The sequence below is a fragment of the Haemaphysalis longicornis genome, unplaced genomic scaffold, assembly GCF_048455015.1.
Source record: "Haemaphysalis longicornis isolate Haplotype H1 unplaced genomic scaffold, Haemaphysalis longicornis Haplotype H1 scaffold_33, whole genome shotgun sequence".
NCBI lineage: Eukaryota > Metazoa > Arthropoda > Arachnida > Ixodida > Ixodidae > Haemaphysalis > Haemaphysalis longicornis.
Window position 1 is genome coordinate 3,430,025 of NW_027526346.1, and position 15,609 is coordinate 3,445,633.

Here is a 15,609-nt window from a genome sequence, read left to right on the forward strand (position 1 = left end):
AGTACGTGGGGGCATTCGCAGAAACTGCCGGCGACGCGGATTCGACAGTGCTACGGCAGCTCTGCTCTGTGATATCCCTCCGACGGTCACGTGGTCAGCCTTGTTCACAAGAAATGCATCGTTTCGCGGCACCCGCTGAAACCGAAACTGCGACTGGCCGCATTGACAATTCCTCTAAATAAACAACCGCCTCAAGCTGAAGCAAATGAGGTTTCTACAGGTGATAAGTTGGTCACTAGCTACTTATCGCCAAAAAAAAAAAGATGCAAAATTTTTGTGTCAGTGCCCCTTTAAAACACAGGACGAACTCTAGCAAGAACGCTGGAATCAGGACGAAGGTTCATGTCAGTGGGACAACCTTGCAGGAGGAGGGAGCGCCACAAGGGTTGTGGATCGCTTGCGGGAAAGGGTCGTACTGAAAACAAGAATGACAGGGAGAGGGGGAGTAGCCTGCACAACTACCAGCACCATCACCAAAGAAGATGGATGAAAAAAATTCCCCGCATTTCCCCGAGGGGAAGAATGTGAAAGTGCGAATGCACGAGTTGAATTTGCGCGGTTCGGTAATGTTCGCGACAGAGAGATCACACACACACACAACTACAAAGAAAGAAAGCTGCATTTATTCACAGACACCTATTTGTGTTGTCGTTGTACTTGATTGCTAGAGCGGATCTCAGCTTTGAAATTTCGTGTCAGTACTCGTTTAAGCAGGTGCATTAGCCCTTCTCACGCCCGATTCTTGGCCAATCCCCCACGTGGGTATGTGCCATGTCAGCGGCCAGGCAGCGCGCGCCCATCTCCCCCCGTTGCCAAGGAAGACGAGGAGATTCATGGCCAATCCCCCACGTGGGTATGTGCTATGTCAGCGGCCAGGCTGCGCGCGCCCATCTCCACGTGCGCGGACATCGCCGGTGGACGCAGGTTCAGGGTCGCTTAAGAAGTGCATCGCACTTAAAAGAATGCAGAAGTGACTGGGCTGGTGCGTGTTGCTTTTTATGCGCACGGAGAGAACTGTGAGAAGTTCCAAATGTAGGGGCCGCTGGCGACTCGGACACGTGTGAGCGAGCGCGCCTGACGTGGAGCGCGTGCTTCGAGGCTGTCGGGAATAGAGTTCCATTCTTGCTGCTGAACAGGTCGGTCGTCTCTCTCGTGGGCTCCGAACACGAAACTTCCATAAGACGTAATTTACATTAATTTTAAGTATCAAGGTTATCATGATATTGTTTTTGTGTTGTGTAATCTGGCTCCAGGGTGTTGCGGTCAGGCTATATTAACGCCGGCCATGTTAAATGAAGCTTCTTTGAACTCCTGGAGCCACTCATTGTGCTTCTGTCTGTGCATGTTGCGCAATTCGGGGCCGTCGTTGTCGCGCACTGCAATGTGTAGATTGGCGTGCCCTGCGGCAAGCATTCACGAAATCGTGCGTTTGCTGCATTCGGAAGGTCGTGAAGACCTCTATACGACAGGGCGTCCTTGAATCACCGAGTAGCGGTTAGCCTTCTTGTTTCCTGATGTGCCTACCTTGCTATCAATTATCTACTGCATGTATGTTACTTAGAATTGTAATGATGTTAGTATTTAAGACTAACGGTGCAATAAATGTTGTAACCAGGGGGGAGCAGGTGGTTAATACTCTGAGACCGTAAATGACCTTGTGACTTAAGTCTTGACCAGTACTGAGATATGGGAGGTGATCTCGGAGAAGGTAAGGAATTTTATTTTCCGTAGTAGCGACAGCAGTTGTTCGAGTAAGGGCGGAGCCTGTGAACCACCGGTGCTGCGGAGGACGATGATGATGATGGTGTTTCTTGGCATTAAATAAGGGGATTGTCCACAGTAAAAGCTGGATGGTTCTTTTTTCACTCCGTGTTTTTGCCACGCGGCATATGAGAGGAGGCTTAAAGATGGGAAGAGAGGACGGTATGAAAGCAAAAGAGAGGGGGGTATAATATTCACAGATAGTCACGAAACCGATACGTTTTCCAGTCTACAGGTAGCCATGCAGTCCCGTTACGCGCAGAAAGTCCACCTGCAGTATCTATCTTTTTATGCCCATGGTTGTATTCATCCGGTTCTATCCCACCGGAGAACACCCCCTCTGAGCGTGTCGTCCCGAGCTTTCGTTGTTTCCACACACTTCCACAAAAGATGCTTGACATTAGCTTCAGCCGCCGGAGCCGGACGCTTGGGACTACTTCCTGGGTCTTCTGGTGCGTGCCCCTAAGTACAGGGGAATGAAAATGTGAGGGCCACCCCATCCCGAAACCTCCTCGGAGAAACTTCTCTACGCTTGACTTTGTGCTCGCTGTTGTGAGTAGAAGTCCTTCTGTAATCTGCGGTGGTGAATCTTGACGCGGCACTGATGACGACGACGACAATCGTCGGAGGGAGTTTTCGAGCTGTACATTTACGTCAAATATATATACAGAATCATTACAAGACTAAGCTTAAACTGAACAAGAAAGCAACAAAAGGAATGTCGTTAGCTGCTACATTTCCTTATGGTAAAAAAGTGTCCCTGATTGGCTGAAAGGCACAGTTTTAAAAATAAAGATAATTATTTAGATGCTGCTCGGAAAGAATATGAAGTAATGTAAGCAGAATCATAGATGGGATAAATACAAAAAATTTTACAGGTTTGACGGAATAATACCAGCTGCTGACAGCGGGAACGAATTAAATTCCCCATGAAGCACGTGAGCGCAGAGCAAACATCCCGGAGGCAGAGCCTCGTTTATGAAGCCCAAATGAAAGGTTGCTTTCCCACAAGAAGACCCTGTGTGCAGGGGTGCACCCTTTACAGGCCGCTTGCTTCGTTGTACGAGCGTCATTTCCGTGACGGATATGACATCGGAGAAATATTTGTCCATCCGGGAATAAAACACTTTCGTGTTAAAAATCAGGTGAAGCAGCGGCAAGTGCCGAGCCACTTCCGGGTTATTTTTTAATGAAATCCGAGAATCCTGTCTGTGCTATTGGTGGCCTCCGACCTAAGATAGCATCAAGAAACACAACTGTTTCTCATGTTCCTCCACGTGGAGGGGCCTCCGGTTTCCGAATTGCAGACCAGCGCGGGAAACGTGACTACAGAAAGGGCACGCAGACAGGGCGCTGAATAATACTGAGTTTATTGTCCCTGAACGGGCAATAAACAGGAACTAATGAAAGACACGTGATATGCATCTGTAACACAGAAAAAAAAACAGATGCAAAATTGGCTTTCTTGGTGATGGCGGACATAAACAGGGCTTTGACACATGACGAGCTAGTTGCTACTATTATGTTAGTGGCGCAGATTACTGTACCATATAGAATTGTTTGTACATTTTTTGTATTTTTCTTGCCTTTTGTTTTTCTTTTTTTTTTGGCGAGATTCAGGCGTTTCCAACTATATCCGGCTTATCGGCAGGACACCCTTCTCTCTTCAAGGAAATATAACCACCTTCGTCGTTCATGAAAAACGATGTTTAGGGAATCAAGGATATGCGAAGTAGCAATCACTACACGTCAATGCATAATTCCCCCATTAAGTTTTTATCTCCATAAATCTGGCCTGACTCTATCACCTCAATGCCCTTTCTGCGATGAAACGAAAATATAGAATAAGTCGTTTTTAATTTCCGCACTTTCTCCCCAATGTGACGCACGCATCTAGAGTCAACCGTTAAACAGGCTCCACCTTCCGTTCTCTACATCCTCTGTTTTATCCCTAGGCGCTTCCACACAAAAGAGCGCTTAAATCGACCATTACACCATTTACGCTGATGATATAACACTATGGAGAACAGGTGGCCCCGATGCCGACATAGAACACCGGCTTCAACGCGCCATCTCAGCCATTGAAGACTGCCTTAAAGGAACGGGTCTCCAATGCTCGCCTTCGAAATCAGAACTCCTTGTCTACACCCCTCGCAAAGCGGGCAGACCATTACTACCCCAAAGAGCTTGCGATAATCTCGCCCTGTACACCGAGACTGGACAGCGCATTCCCGAAGTTTCGGAGATCCGCATACTCGGCATGCACATTCACAGCAAGGGCGACAAGACAAGCCTCATGAAGAAGCTTGCACTCAAAACAACAAGTACCCTACGCCTTCTCCGCCGAGTCTCCACGGCCCGAGCCGGAACGCGGGAGGACGGCATGATGCGATTAGTACAGTCTTTCGCCGTCAGCCACATTGCCTACACGGCGGCGTACCACACGTGGACCACAACCGAAAGGGACAAGATAGACGCCATGATACGGAGGCTCTACAAACGGGCACTCGGACTACGCGAGTCCACAGACAACGAGCGCTTCTCCCACCTGGGGGTTCACAACCGCGTCGACGAAATCATCGAAGCACAACTCGCTGCCCAGCGCGAACGCCTCGCAACCACAAGAACGGGAGGCGACATCCTGGAGATCCTCGGCTATGGTCCCCAAGTCACGGGAAGACACCTTTCCGACCTCCCCGACACGATCCGAGCCAATATTCACGTCAGTCCTATCCCTAAGAATATGCACCCTGACCACAACCAACAACGCCGTCGAGCCCGGGCCAAGTTCCTCGTGGAGCAATATGGGGACGACTCCCGCGCCCGCTACGTCGATGCGGCCGAGTACGGCAACGGCCGTTACGTGATGGTTGCGATCAACGCCTACACGGGCCAAGCTACCCAAGCCGCCAGCGCAAGCTGCAACAACGCCACTGCGGCCGAAGAGTTGGCTATCGCCCTCGCCATGACCGAACCGGACTGCGACACTATCCTCAGTGATTTACAACAAGCCCTCCGCAACTTCGCAAGAGGACGCATCAACCCCCAAGCCGCCCGCATTATAGAGCGAACAGCAATCCCGCCAGGCCCACGCAAGGAACTAAGATGGATCCCCGCCCATGCGGGAAATTGTTCACCATATGCACCGAACCACAATGAGACGGCCCACAGGGAAGCGCGCGCTCTCACCCACCGCGCCCCCACCGCAAGTGCCCGTCCGGAGTGGGAATGGTGGACGGCGGCTGAAGACTCGCTGAGTGGATACGGAGAAATCCTCAAGAACACGAGGGCTGCTCGCCAGCTATACCCCTCACCCCACAAATCTCTAATCAGGGAAGAAGCTGTACACCTACGACGCCTCCAAACTGCGTCGGCGCTCACACCGCCGCTCCTCCATCACATGTACCCCGACGATTATCCCAGCGCACAGTGCGACATCTGCAAACAAGGTACGGCCAATCGCTGGCACATCCTATGGGACTGTGCAGCCATACAAGACGGCGTCAGCTTCACAGAATACCCCGCAGATCTCCAAGTCGCCATCGCCTCAACCAACAAGTCGGATCAGGAGTGGGCCATCCAGCAGGTTCTCAAGGCGCTCGAAAGGCACGGACTCCGCAAAGGGGTCCCTGTAGAGTAGGGCTGCCCAAGAGGATGCAACGCACGGCCACGTTGAGGTCGGCCCGTCAACCGGGCTGATTTACCCAATAAAGTCCTTTCCATCCACCATCCACACTAGGAGTTTGCCATCATGATGTTCTGTACGCCCTCCAGTCTTATGTTGCGGCACCATGCCGGTTTTCCTGCCAGTCAGCGGAGTTTTCGCATTTATTCATAGTGTGGGCATGCCAACGCTTCCAGCCTTGCCTCCACTTCCCAACCCCACCTTCAAGCAGTGGAGGGCTTCCTTGGCCAGCCCAGACCTGAATATTCAAATCAACCTGGTGTCCCGGGCAAGGACAGCCAGACGAAGCCAAGGGGTCTTGAACTGATTGATTGATTGATTGATTGATTGATTGATTGATTGATTGTAGGGTTTAACGCGCCGACGCAACGCAGGCGGTGAGGCGCGCCGTAGTGGAGGGCTCCGGATTAATTTCGACCACCTGGGGATCTTTAACGTGCGCCAAAATCTCGTACACACGGGCGTTTTTGCTTTTCGCCTCCATCAGAAAAGCGGCCTACGCGGCCGGGAAACGAACCCGCGTCCTCGTGCTCAGCAGCGCAACGCCTTAGCCACTGAGCCACCGTGGCGCTGTTCTTGAACTAGGGATGCCTTTTACGTGACAAGGCCCATGTCGGGCATGTCTTGCGGAGGTGTCCAGGAACAAGGATAGCTCCGGAAAGTGCGTTAAGAGTGCTTGATATTCCGTGGGATAAACCGGGTGACTTTAACGTGTGGATGCAAGAAGACCGCTACTGCAGGTCGCTGCTGAACTTTTTACTCGAGACCCGACTACATGCCTACCTTTAAACTTGTCCAGTGTCATCAATTTTCTGATTACCTATGATTTTGTACCCCTTCTCTCTTTTATACCTACTGTCGTATCTTTTCTTCGTATGCCGCAAGACAAAAATACGAAGTAAAGAAATATATCAGCCTCTGCTCGGCGATAAAAATCTCTCTCTCTCTCTCTCTCTCTCTCTCTCTCTCTCTCTCTCTCTCTCTCTCTCTCTCTCTCTCTCTATCTCTCTCATTAAGTTGTTTTTCTTCCTGACTACTTTTTAATACGTAGAGCATATTTCCAGTTTTTCATTTCCTCTTTTCTAATTTTAGCATTTTAGATAGTATATGTCACACCCTGATTAGGTACACAACTCTTTGGCCAATCCCCCACGTGGGTATGTTCCTTTCTCTTAGGCAACCACCATTCCCGTCTTCCTATTTTCAAATAAAGTTTACTCTCTCTCTCTCTCTCTCTCTCTCATTAAGTTGTTTTTCTTCCTGACTACTTTTTAATACTTAGAGCATATTTCCAGTTTTTCATTTCCTCTTTTCTAATTTTAGCATTTTAGATAGTATATGTCACACCCTGATTAGGTACACAACTCTTTGGCCAATCCCCCACGTGGGTATGTTCCTTTCTCTTAGGCAACCACCATTCCCGTCTTCCTATTTTCAAATAAAGTTTACTCTCTCTCTCTCTCTCTCTCATTAAGTTGTTTTTCTTCCTGACTACTTTTTAATGCTTAGAGCATATTTCCAGTTTTTCATTTCCTCTTTTCTAATTTTAGCATTTTAGATAGTATATGTCACACCCTGATTAGGTACACAACTCTTTGGCCAATCCCCCACGTGGGTATGTTCCTTTCTCTTAGGCAACCACCATTCACGTCTTCCTATTTTCAAATAAAGTTTTCTCTCTCTCTCTCTCTCTCTCTCTCATTAAGTTGTTTTTCTTCCTGACTACTTTTTAATACTTAGAGCATATTTCCAGTTTTTCATTTCCTCTTTTCTAATTTTAGCATTTTAGATAGTATATGTCACACCCTGATTAGGTACACAACTCTTTGGCCAATCCCCCACGTGGGTATGTTCCTTTCTCTTAGGCAACCACCATTCCCGTCTTCCTATTTTCAAATAAAGTTTACTCTCTCTCTCTCTCTCTCTCTCTCTCTCATTAAGTTGTTTTTCTTCCTGACTACTTTTTAATACTTAGAGCATATTTCCAGTTTTTCATTTCCTCTTTTCTAATTTTAGCATTTTAGATAGTATATGTCACACCCTGATTAGGTACACAACTCTTTGGCCAATCCCCCACGTGGGTATGTTCCTTTCTCTTAGGCAACCACCATTCCCGTCTTCCTATTTTCAAATAAAGTTTACTCTCTCTCTCTCTCTCTCATTAAGTTGTTTTTCTTCCTGACTACTTTTTAATACTTAGAGCATATTTCCAGTTTTTCATTTCCTCTTTTCTAATTTTAGCATTTTAGATAGTATATGTCACACCCTGATTAGGTACACAACTCTTTGGCCAATCCCCCACGTGGGTATGTTCCTTTCTCTTAGGCAACCACCATTCCCGTCTTCCTATTTTCAAATAAAGTTTACTCTCTCTCTCTCTCTCTCATTAAGTTGTTTTTCTTCCTGACTACTTTTTAATACTTAGAGCATATTTCCAGTTTTTCATTTCCTCTTTTCTAATTTTAGCATTTTAGATAGTATATGTCACACCCTGATTAGGTACACAACTCTTTGGCCAATCCCCCACGTGGGTATGTTCCTTTCTCTTAGGCAACCACCATTCCCGTCTTCCTATTTTCAAATAAAGTTTACTCTCTCTCTCTCTCTCTCTCATTAAGTTGTTTTTCTTCCTGACTACTTTTTAATACTTAGAGCATATTTCCAGTTTTTCATTTCCTCTTTTCTAATTTTAGCATTTTAGATAGTATATGTCACACCCTGATTAGGTACACAACTCTTTGGCCAATCCCCCTCGTGGGTATGTTCCTTTCTCTTAGGCAACCACCATTCCCGTCTTCCTATTTTCAAATAAAGTTTACTCTCTCTCTCTCTCTCTCATTAAGTTGTTTTTCTTCCTGACTACTTTTTAATACTTAGAGCATATTTCCAGTTTTTCATTTCCTCTTTTCTAATTTTAGCATTTTAGATAGTATATGTCACACCCTGATTAGGTACACAACTCTTTGGCCAATCCCCCACGTGGGTATGTTCCTTTCTCTTAGGCAACCACCATTCCCGTCTTCCTATTTTCAATAAAGTTTACTCTCTTTCTCTCTCTCTCTCTCTCTCTCTCTCTCTTACACGGCACGTAAACCGCCTTTAAAACAATCAAGTGACGTACATCACCATGGCGGTGGCTCAGCTCTGGGCCCCACAAGGGTTAGTGCTTAGTCGAAGTAGTGATTAATGGCAGGGTATTATGAAGTAGTCTCGTTCGCCGACCAATATGTGGGCGCATGGATGGCATTTTCAACCTTTATCATCATCTTCGTCCCCTCCGTCCTCTTTCGACACTGCGAGGTAGGCTCGCGCCGTTCCGAGCTCGAGCTGGCTGGGGCTTGGAAGGCGTTCCATGCCCGCAGGCTCCAGGTTTCTGGGAGACAACGGCCACAACGCCTTAAGATGGCTTCACTGTGTGCTCAGCCAGCCGTATACCGTGAGGCCGCCTTGCATTCAACCGGGCGGAAACCCGAGTTCAGTGGCTGCGCAGAGTGACATCGACTGGGCCCGCCTCAAGGAATAGATTCCTTCAGGAAGCTCCAGAAAGGCTTAGCACGCGTTCCATTGCCAAAGATGTTCGAAACAGAGCTATAGCCTATCGGCGCAGCGATCGCAGCAGGCACCGGAAGGACCCGCTACGAAGATTGTGCGACATGGACGGCGGAAGCGATGGAAATCCAGAAAGACTGCCTTTCGAAAAATCGACCAGACCACCTCGCACGTCGCCGACGGCTTGGAAACTCCGTGAGCTCCATGGCCAGGTATGTTCGGAACAGCGCATCTGGAGCCTACGGAGCCTCGGCGCAGCGATCGCAGCAGGCACCCGGAGGACCTGCTAAGAAGATTGCGCGACATGGACAATGGAGGCGATGGAAATCCAGAAAGACTGCCTTTCGAGAAATCGACGAGACCAGCTCGCACCTCACCAACGGCTCGCAAACTCCGTGAGGTACTCTTGTTTTGTTGTTTTCCCAGGGCCCGTTGAACCAGTTTTAAACTTTGACGCTTTTATGGTTCAGGACCAGTGGAGTTTTTTTCTCCTTTTTTTTTTGGACACACGTTAGCACGTGTTATTGCCGTTCAAACGTTGCCTTGTTTCCGGTGCGTGAGGCAGCTTGTTGGTCTCATTCGTTATTCTTCACTGGTTCTGGCAGTTGTGCTTTTTTACGTGTGAGCTGCCCCAAAATATTTTTACCACTGTATTAGTTTGCGTCTTTTATTGTAGTACGAGCTCCTCTTACCGTTGACTTGTGTTGCAGAATATTTGAACTGGTTTCGTCCACATGATTATCTGCTTTATTTCAAACCAGTTGGTACAGCAATTTTTTGTTTGTGAGGTTGCTGTTCTCATTTCGTCAAGCATTCCTGGTTCTGACAGTTGTTTTTTCGTGATGCGCCCAAGGAATTTCTTTACCACCGCACTAGTCGCGTTTTTTTTTTCGAACCCATTTTACCGTTGACTGTGTTGTAGAGTATAGTTGAACGCTGTTTTTTTGCTACGGGGATTTGGTTATTTCAAACCTGTTGTGTATCTTGTGTTTTTCGGGACCTGAGCCGAGCATAGTTACTCTTCGCGGTAGTCCTGGCTTTTTTTTCTTGGAACCGGTTTTGCCGTTGCTTTGTGTTATTGTACAATAGCTGAACAGCCTTCGTTTTGCTACCACTAGCTCCTGTTGGCTTATTTTAAACTTGGTGCGGCAATAATGTTTTTTCGTGACCCCAGCAATTTTGTTTACCATTTTTCATAGTCGTGGTTTCTTGTTGTTCTTGTTCGAATCTGTTTCACCACCGTTGATTTGTGTTGCAAAATAGTTGAGCATTGTTTTCTGCCGTGGTATCCCGTTGAATTATTTCAAACCTGCTGTGGCTTTCGTGACACACCCCAAATTATTTTACCATATACTGGCTTTTTTGGTTGGAGCCTCTTTTACTGTTACTTTGTGCTATTGTAGAATACTTCGGTTCGAGCATCTGCTATTGTTACTTTGTGTTATTCTAGAATACTTCGGTTAGAGTCTCTGTTATTGTTACTTCGTGTTATTGTAGAATACTTAGGTTCGAGTCTGTTATTTCTACTTTGTGCTATTGTAGAATACTTAAATCCTGTTTGCTGCCACATGACCCTGTTAAGTTATTTCAAACCGTCGTAGCAGCTATCGCTTTTTTACTCGACAGCCACGAATATTTTTTTACCTTCTGGGCTAGTTCTGTTCGGATCAGTTTTATCGTTGCTTTGTGTTATTGCAGAACAGTTGAACACTGCTCGTTTGCTTCCACGGGATTGTTCTAAGGTATTTCAAACTTGGGGCTATTTTTAATTAATAGAGACCGCTTAAGCTCTCAAAAACGTTCCTATTTATGCCCATTGTACTTTTTTGGTTTTGTTCCGTGTGCTGTTTGAGCTTCGAGACCACTAATGATTTCCTTTTGCGGTTGCCCCGAGCCTATTGACGCTGTTTTTTGCTTTTTCTTTTGTTGAAGTGTTTTTTTAAGATATTGTGAATTTTTGTTGGAATTGAATGTTGTTTTAGGCCATTACGTTCGTTTGTTCTTTGTTGCGCGTTTTAGCACCCGTTTGACGCGCAGGTTATGCGGTTCAGACGCGCTGGGAGATTTGTTCTTGTTGCGGGCTCGTTTCAGTTTTATGTGTTGGTTTAATGCAGCTTGAGCACCCTGGTTTTTCTTTTGTTGTTTCGTTTGTTAAACTGTGTTAAGCCTTTAAGTTATTCCTAGGAACCCTGACAGCCTTTATCTATTGCTTGCCGCCTGTTAAATGGTGATGTTCTCGGGCTAGTGTTGTGTGCGAGTGTGTTCCACAGCTGTTCTTTTTTTACTTGCTCGCATGCTTCGGGTGCGCTTATGTGGTTTTTAAAACCAATGTTGCTAATAATTTCCTGTTGCTAATGTTGCTAATAATTTCCTGTTGATCCTGACCAAACACATATTTCACTGTTTTTTGTGCACTTGTATATGTATGTTTCTTTGTTCACTTCACTTTTGCTGCTACGCGATTTCTGAAGCTCCGCTGGATTTGGGGGCTGTTACAGCATGCGTTCTATGCTGTATTGTTTTGCTGTTTTATGGGTGGTCTATGATTTTAGTTTAGGAACTTGGAAGCTTCAGTACCGGTTTTTGTCCTGTTTTAGCTTTTGTGCATACTTCGGCGTCAGCGCTGACCTTGTTTTGTTGCTGTTAGATAGGATTTTGGTATGCTGATTCACGGCGTTTAATGCAGATTTTTATGTGTTCGTGTTTTTGGGAATCTTTTGACTTTTTATTTGCTTCTTCAAAGTGGCTCTATACCCTATATTAACTCCCGCCAGCAATAATTTTTATCGGACCGTTTGGTGTGTGTGTGTGTGTGTGTTTTTCGCCTTTGAACTGTTGCTACGGGACTGGGACTGCTGAAGTTTTGAATTGCTTTTGAGCAGAACGATGTTTTTGTTTTCTTGTCATTTTAGTCTGTCTTAACTTTCCTTTCCTGTTTCTATTCGCTTTAACGAATTTGTTATTAGAGCTTGGACTGCTGAAGTTTGGACCCTTTTGATTGACTGATCGAACTTTTTTTTCTCATCTTAGTCTTAGTTTGTCTTTACTGCCTCTTTTCGCTTTCTCTCATTCCTGATTTTCATGTGTTTTTCAAGAGCTAACCACTTCTGTCACTCATGTCAAAGAACCTATCTACCTAGTTGATACCTCTACAAGCGAAATACCGGCATACAATTGCGCCAAATTATAGCTTTACCTCGGGCTCTGCTCTTAACATCGTGAAATTTTACTCCTCACAAATAAATACCTCAAAAATTTTTGAAGATTAAAATTTCTCATGTTTGCATGGTGCCATAAGAGAGCCCTATAAAACCTCACCTGGAACCTAAGTGTGCTGTTCAAACGCGGAGCGAAACATGATACGACCGGGGCAGTGAAGGGCCAAGAATTTTTTACACAAAATTGGATTCTTGTAAACCATGTCGGGCAATAGCGGGAAAAAAATCTGCAGAAACCCTTCAGAAGGGGGAGGCATAGTAGGCCCGGTCACGGGAGAACTTTTTTCCGGTAATAAGCCACCTAGTGCTACGACAGCTTGACGCGGAGGTGTCAAGGATGGTTTTGGCAAGAATGGTTTTGTCACCGGGACACTCGTTTACTCCTCGCGCTAGAACGCTTCGTGCTTCAAAAACACTTTTACAGCAAAGCTGTATACCTCTACCCCCACCCGCCGCGGTGGCTCAGTGGCTAAGGCGTTGCGCTGCTGAGCACAAGGTCGCGGGTTTGATTCCCGGCCGCGGCGGCCGCTTTTCTGATGGAGGCGAAAAGCAAAAACGCCCGTGTGTACGAGATTTCGGCACACGTTAAAAGATCCCCAGGTGGTCAAAATTAATCCGGAGCCCTCCACTACGGCGCGCCTCGTCGCTTGCGTTGCGTCGGCGCGTTAAACCCCACAATCAATCAACCTCTACCCCCAAAGGTTTCATCTCCGCTGGCGAAAACGCCAAGGCGCCAAGAATACACTTGTACACTTCATGCTTCGCCACTCCCCAGATTTCACGTTAGTGAAGGTGGCCGGGTTTTTTTTTTCTTTTTTTTTTTTTTGGGGGGGGGGGGGGGGGCGGGGCTCATTGGTGGAGAAGGCTTCATCAATGACCGCACACCGATTCCCACAGAAGACTGGTTGACACTTTTTTTTTGTCTTGACGACCCGTTTCAGCCAGTTATTTTTTTTTGTCTTTCCGACCCGCTTAAGCCAGTTTTACCCGCCGCTGCATTAGTTCCTGAGCGCGAGGTCGCGGGTTCGATTCCCGGCTGCGGCGGCCGCTTTTCTGATGGAAGCGAAAATCAAAAACGCCCGTGTGTACGATATTTCAGCGCACGTTAAATATACCCAGGGGCTCGAATCTAATCCGAAGCCCTCCACTACGGCGCACATCATCGCCTGCGTTGCGTCGGCGCGTTAAACCCCACAATAAATCAATCAATCAATCAATCAACGAAACACCTTTGTAAGAACACTGCTTGTGGGTGTCACAGCTCTGAGTTCAAGTAGTGGCGGGGGGCGCTCCAAGTATACACCGGCCGATAAGCAGACGCCCTGGTTTCAAAGTGCACTTGGAGTGAACTAGAATAGTCCCCGCCGAAAATTTTGGAAGGATGGTACAGAAACTTTCGTTAGAAAAGCTACAGTGCGGTAATAACTCATACACTCATGGCAACAAGTTAGATTAAACAACCAAAATGATGCAAACAACTATACATTACTCTAGTGGACTTATCACTGCTGCCGACACATGCGTCTGATATCGCGCTTCTGGCAGATGCGTTGCCGTTGCTAAATGCTGGAAAGATAAAAATTGGGCCCATCTCCCCGCGAGGGGGACTCGAGTAAATGCGTCGCATAGGGGGTGGGTGTATTGCGGTAACGTTTAGTGTTTGGGGAGTTGGTGGTAGTGAATGCGTTGTATCAGCAGCTTCTTGACGTAGTTTGAATGAGTCAAGGATATAAGGCGCGTTGCTGGCCTCCCATTCTGTGTCGGCTTTGTGGCGCAGTGGGTAGAGCACCATGTACATTGCGTTCCGCCCGCAGGGTCGTGGGATCGAAACCAGGCGCCGATAAGTATTATTTTTTTTATATAGTGTAGGGGGAGGGGTGCGGACCTGTTGAGAGCGAGGAGGATAGCGTGATGCGGGAGAGGAGGAGTGGGGGAGAGGGCGCGCCTGCGCGCTGAGCTGTTGCGGACGGACGGCGGACGCTACATGTGAGTTAAAGAAATGCTCTGCATTTAAAATTGATTGATTGATTCTAGGGTTTAACGCGCCGACGCAACGCAGGCGATGAAGCGCGCCGTAGTGGAGGGCTCCGGCTTAATTCTGACCACCTGGGGATCTTTAACGGGCGGCGAAATCTCCCACACACGGGCGTTTTTTGCTTTTCGCCTCCATCAGAAAAGCGTCCGCCGTGGCCAGGAATCGAACCCGCGACCTTGTGCTCAGCAGCAGAACGCCTTAGCCACTGAGCCACCGTGGCGGGTGGAAAGATAGCGTCTTTTTTAACACGAACGTGTTTTATGCCTGGATCCACCAATATATGACTGACGTCATATCCGTCACGGAAATGACATCGCCAGAAAAATTTCACTGACGCAGCTGCGCCAGGATTTGAGCCCGGATCTTTGTCGCTGCAATGGGAGATGCCAGACGCTTAACCAACTGCGCAATGAGCTGAAGCACAGACGGCTGTATGAACGCGCCATATATCGTTCCTCTAATCTCCTCCATTTAGATGGTGCTGCCGTCTAAAAGAGGTTAAACGAAGTAGTGCATCACGACGCTAATGAGCACCTACAGTTGGCGCCAGCTGAGCTCGTCGCAACACAACCGTCTGCCGTACGCTCCACGGAGCACGAACGCGGTGGTCGCACATTTGCCAAACGACGCGTCAGCAGGTCGTCGCTCGCCAAGCACACCCAGAAGACAGCCCCGCAAATCACGCTCTTTCGATGCAGCGGACCGTGAGTTCACCAAACGATTCGCTGGCAACCCTTTCGGTTTCGTTCGCATGGTTTGCGAGCGCGTGTGGTTTCACTCGGGTTTGCGCAGTGCTCCGGCGCGTGCAATCCAGTCTCTAAGGTTGATGCGTCTGACGGTGTCATACCGACGAAATATAAATAGTGTTGTGCAAGTTCATATCTATGCAGAATAAACATTCAACTGATCCTGCAGTGAAGGCACATTCCACTTTCGTGTTTTACCGATTCCTATCAAAGCGGGAACAACCAAATTTTTTGTATCTTTCTCTATCTTTTTTTCTCTGTTTAGGCTGCGGCAGCATCGACTGGACGGCTCGGCAGACGGTAGTACAGTCAAAAGCTTTATGACAGCTCAACACGAAAGCGCTTGCCGCTCAAATCATGCAGAGCGGTCTGGCGATGGGCTGGCGCATTCTCGCAGTTTGCACATTTAGCGGATGCACTCCCTGATAGCGCTTGGTCGCACGATTGTCTGCTGCGGTTGTTACGTCACGATATCCGGGAGCGATTGCAGGGAAGGCGCGCGCAGATTAGGCACTTTTTATCGAGCAGCGGAAAATTGTAAGCATTTTCAAACGTTTGTTTTCCGCTGCCCAGTTGGGTGATAAAAAGTGCTCTATCCTCCCGAGATGATATATG